Source organism: Piliocolobus tephrosceles, chromosome 21 (assembly GCF_002776525.5).
Source record: "Piliocolobus tephrosceles isolate RC106 chromosome 21, ASM277652v3, whole genome shotgun sequence".
NCBI lineage: Eukaryota > Metazoa > Chordata > Mammalia > Primates > Cercopithecidae > Piliocolobus > Piliocolobus tephrosceles.
Window position 1 is genome coordinate 4,832,808 of NC_045454.1, and position 5,468 is coordinate 4,838,275.

At 44.7% G+C, this 5,468-nt stretch overlaps 1 protein-coding gene across 1 annotated transcript in view; it reads right to left on the reverse strand.

The window, feature by feature from the left end:
- The window catches only part of ZNF331 (zinc finger protein 331), a 58,800-nt gene extending 53,536 nt beyond the window's left edge, over positions 1 to 5,264 (reverse strand). Inside the window, exons 1-3 of the mRNA XM_023197602.2 lie at positions 5,200 to 5,264; positions 3,906 to 4,891; positions 3,319 to 3,385 (exon numbers count right to left, since the gene is read on the reverse strand). The gene's annotated coding sequence lies outside the window, so the exon portion shown is untranslated. The remainder of the gene's footprint in view (positions 1 to 3,318; positions 3,386 to 3,905; positions 4,892 to 5,199) is intronic.
- Positions 5,265 to 5,468: the final 204 nt, after the last annotated feature.

Here is a 5,468-nt window from a genome sequence, read left to right on the forward strand (position 1 = left end):
TTTTTGAAAATATAAACAATTCACAAATGTTTAACTAGACTAACAGTGAAAGAATGAGAGAATGTTCAAATAAAAATATTGGAAATAAGAGACATTATCATTCATACCATAGAAAAACACAGGACCACAAGAGACTACTATGAAAATTTCTATGCCAAAAAATTGAATAATGTAGAATAAATGAATAAATTCCTAGTAATATACAATCTACCAAGATTGAATCATGAAGAAATACAAAATCTGAACACACTAACAACACGTAAGGAGGTTGAATAAGCAATAAAATATCTCCCACGAAAGACCAGAACCTGATGCCCTCACTGCTGAATTCTACCAAACATTCAAAAACAATGCTTCTCAAACTCTTCCAGAAAATTCAGGAGAAGGGATTATCTCCAAGCTCATTTTATAAGACCAGCATGACCAAACCAAACAAGGACACTGCAAGACAAGAAAAATCACTGGCCAATACCTTTGATAAACATAAAAGCAAAAATCCTCGGCAAAATACTAGCAAACTGAACTCAGTAGCATATAAAAAGGATTATTCACCATGATCAAATGGAAGAACATTCCATGCTCATGGACAGGAGAATCAATATCATGAAAATGGCCATACCGCCCACGGTAATTTACAGATTCAATGCCCTCCCCATCAAGCTACCAATGACTTTCTCCATAGAATTGGAAAAAACTACTTTAAAGTTCATATGGAACCAAAAAAGAGCCCGCATTGCCAAGACAATCCTAGGCAAAAGAACAAAGCTGGAGGCATCACACTACCTGACTTCAAACTATACTCCAAGGCTATCCTCACTAAAACAGCATGGTACTGGTACCAAAACAGAGATATAGACCAATGGAACAGAACAGAGTCCTCAGAAATAACACCACACATCTACAGCCATCTGATCTTTGACAAACCTGAGAAAAACAAGAAGTGGGGAAAGGATTCCCTATTTAATATATGGTGCTGGGAAAACTGGCTAGCCATAAGTAGAAAGCTGAAACTGGATCCCTTCCTTACACCTTATACAAAAATTAATTCAAGATAGATTAAAGACTTAAATGTTAGACCTAAAACCATAAAAACCCTAGAAGAAAACCTAGGCAATACCATTCAGGACATAGGCATGGGCAAGGACTTCAGGACTAAAACACAAAAAGCAATGGCAACAAAAGCCGAAATAGACAAATGGGATCTAATTAAACTAAAGAGCTTCTGCAGGGCAAAAGAAACTACCATCAGAGGGAACAGGCAACCTACAGAATGGGAGAAAAATTTTGCAATCTACCCATCTGACAAAGGGCTAATAGCCAGAATTTACAAAGAACTCAAACAAATTTACAAGAAAAAAACAACCCCATCAAAAAGTGTGCCAAGGATATGAACAGACACTTCTCAAAAGAAGACACCTATGCAGCCAACGGACACAAGAAAAAATGCTCATCATTACTGGTCATTGGAGAAATGCAAATCAAAACCACAATGAGATACCATTGCACACCAGTTAGAATGGCAATCATTAAAAAGTCAGGAAACAACAGATGCTGGAGAGGATGCGGAGAAATAGGAACGCTTTTACACTGTTGGCGGGAGTGTAAATTAGTTCAACCATTGTGGAAGACAGTGTGGCGATTTCTCAAGGATCTAGAACTAGAAATACCATTTGACCCAGCAATCCCATTACTGGGTATATACCCAAAAGATTATAAATCATGTTAATACAAAGACACATTCACATGTATGTTTACTGCGGCACTATTCACAATAACAAAGACTTAGAACCAACCCAAATGTTCATCAATGATAGACTGGATTAAGAAAATGTGGCACATTTACACCATTGAATACTATGCAGCCATAAAAAAGGACGAGTTCATGCCCTTTGCAGGGACATGGATGAAGCTGTCCCTCAGAAACCATCATTCTGAGGAAACTATCACAAGGACAGAAAACCAAATACCACGTGTTCTCACTCATAGGTGGGAATTGAACAATGAGATCACTTGGACACAGGGCGGGGAATATCACACACCCTCCTTTTGGACAGTGGGGGCTGAGGGAGGGATAGCATTAGGAGAAATACTTAATGTAAATGATGAGTTGATGGGTGCAGCAAACTAACATGGCACATGTATACCTATGTATCAAACCTGCATGTTGCGCACATGTACCCTAGAACTTAAAGTATATATAAAAAAATCAATAGTATCCCTATACACTAACAACTATTTGAAAAAGAAATCAAGGCTGGGCATGGTGGCTAATAGACAAATGAATTGCATCAAATTCAAAAACTTCTGCACAGCAGAGCAATCAACAGAGTGAAGAGAGAACCTATGGATTAGAAGGAAATATTTGCAAACCATACATCTGATAAGCAGTTAATATTCACGATATATAAGAAACTCACACAACTCAAGAGTGTGAAAAAAATGTGATTAAAAATTGGGACAAAGGCAGGGCATGGTGGTTCACACCTGTAATCCCAGGACTTTGGGAGGCTGAGGTGGGAAGATAACTTGAAGTCAGGAGTTCAAGACCAGCCTGGCCAACATGATGAAACCCCATCTCTACTAAAAATGCAAAAATTAGCCGGGCATGGTGGCGGGTGCCTATAATCCCAACTACTTGGGAGGCCGAGGCAGGAGAATAGCTGGAACTTGGGAGGCAGAGGTTCCAGTGAGCTGAGATCATGCCATTGCACTCCAGCCTGGGGGTCAAGGGCAAAACTCCATCTCAAAAGAAAAAAAATATATATATATATATATATGTATATATATATATAGTATATTTGAAAATTGCTAAGAGAATAGAGTTTAAATGTTCTCATGACAAAAATAATTAGTGAGGGGATGGATACGTTCATCAGCCTGATTTAATCATCTCATAATGTATACATATATCAAAACATGTACACAATAAATACAATTTATATTTGCCAATTATATAAAAATTTTTTAAAAAGTCAAAAAAAGAAATAACTACAATAATAAAAAATAAACAAAAGACCAAAGATATCTGGTGTTTCCTTCCACGCAAAAATAAATCCCTTTCTGACCAAACCACACTGGAATATAAAGTGCTAGAATTAATCTCTTCTATACCATCAGGTTCTTAGACAATTTGTAGACACTTTAGAAGAGGGTGGGTCAATGGAGAATACAAGGAGGAATGACCTGCACAGCCCTGTCCTTCCCTTGGGGAAGAATTAGTGGGATAAATGGCTATTTGGGAAGACATGGGCCCAAGGAAAGTAAACAGTCTTAAGTTGTATAAACACAAATCACTGAATGAACAAAAAGGTAACTCACCTGAAACTTGACTTTAGGACCGATACAGTTCTTCTTCCTCCTCCGGGATGCTTTTCCTGAAGGCCTGCTGGCCTGAGGGGAAAAGGAAGATACAATGAGGCACCAGGACCTTTCTGGATCACAAGCTACGTTAGAAAATAGCCAACATGTCCAGGCGCGGTGGCTCACGCCTGTAATCCCAGAACTTCGGGAGGCCGAGGGGGTGCGGATAATGAGGTCAAGAGATCGAGACCATCCTTGCCAACATGGTGAAACCCCGTCTCTACTAAAAATACAGAAATTAGCTGGGTGTGGTGGCGTGCCCCTGTGGTCCCAGCTACTCGGGAGGCTGAGGCAGGAGAATCGCTTGAACCCGGGAGCCGAGATCGCACCACTGCACTCCAGCCTGGGCCACAGAGCAAGACTATGTCTCAAAAAAAAAGAAAAGAAAAGAAAACAGGGCACACCTGTCCCCAGACCACAGTTAAAATCAATCAGAAATAAGAGAGCACTGGCATCTGAGTTTTTCAGAGAAATGCTAGAAAACTCTAGGAATCGGGGTTCTGAAACATGGAGCTGCCCCTCTCACCGCCTCCCATGTCAGGTACCTCTTTCTTCCCCAAAAGGAATTCTATTCCCGAGGTTACTTCCTCTTGTCGTCCAGATAGTGTGCATGGAGAGCACTTCTGGTTCCAAAACTGTCACCTTGTGACTACTTGTGAAGTCTTCTTCTTGGTCATTTTCACAACAGTGTCGAGGCTCTCACGTCACTTTGGAACCACTGCTCCCTAGCAGGTACCACGTGGCTGCAAGGCGAAGGCACAGGAAGCCACAGAGACACTAGAAAGGTGACACGGTCGCACACACCTGTGCTCACTCAAAAGGCCACACATCCAGGCCCGATCCTAACCCGTCACAGCTGCACACTCGCTGGTCCTTTCACACCCACAGACGCTCACACCAGAGGGACACTGCCCGTCCCAGTCAACCCGACAGAAGTGCAAAGGCACATTTCAGAGACACGGAGACCCGTCGGGGCCGTGTCACCCCTGCAGAACCCACCAGCATTGACCTCGCACAGAGCGGAGGTGCAGAGACACAGCCCGGCTGTGTCACCCCTACACATACCCTTACAGCCCGGCGCTATGGCCCTCATAGACGTCCACACACACCTGTGTCACAGTTTAAGGGGACAGAGCCCGGCCGCGTCAACCCCGCATGCATCACAGCTATGGGAAAGAGGTTGTTCGCATTACAACCACAGACGAAGACAATGATCTCAGTCACTGGGCGATGGCGGGGCCCCACCAGACAGCCTCTCACTCATTCACACACACATTCACACATACACACACTCACACACACACACACACTCCCACTTCCCTGCCCGCCGCTCCCGAAGCCTCTGGCTGAAGCTTTTTGATTTCGGGGCCTCCTCGTCCCGAGTGGCTCCCTCACCGCCATTCCCCGCGGAACCCTGCCCTGGCTTCCTCCTGGGAGGCAAATGGCTCCCGGCTCGAGGCCTAACCACACCCAGGACATTAGGAGGTGAAACAAAGTCTCAGGCGCAGGTGGGCTATGGTCCTAGCAAAACCTTTTTTTTTTTTTTTTTTTGAGACGGAGTCTGGCTCTGTCGCCCAGGCTGGAGTGCAGTGGTGAGATCTCGGCTCACTGCAAGCTCCGCCTCCCGGGTTCACGCCATTCTCGTGCCTCAGCCTCCCGAGCAGCTGGGACTACAGGCGCCTGCCACCGCGCCCGGCTAATGTTTTGTATTTTTTAGTAGAGACGGGGTTTCACCGTGTTAGCCAGGATGGTCTTGATCTCCTGACCTCGTGACCCACCTGCCTCGGCCTCCCAAAGTGCTGGGATTACAGACGTGAGCCACCGCGCCCGGCCCAAAACCATTTTTAAAAATCCCGCGAGCATGAAGCACGCCTCTCAGCCCGCCACCCGGCTCGCTCCTCATTGGGGTGCCCCAAGGCCCTCTGGGAAATGTGGTCTATAACCAGAGAAGCTTCGACGTAGCTGGAAGGGCGCCCGTCAGTGTTTCCAAGCGTGCAACTCTACACGGTGCTAATAGAGCCGTGACCCAGAGGCCTCGGGGAAATGTAGTCCATAACCCGGGAATCCACAGAGTTGGAAGCGGCCGTCAGGGTTTCCCAGCATGCAAC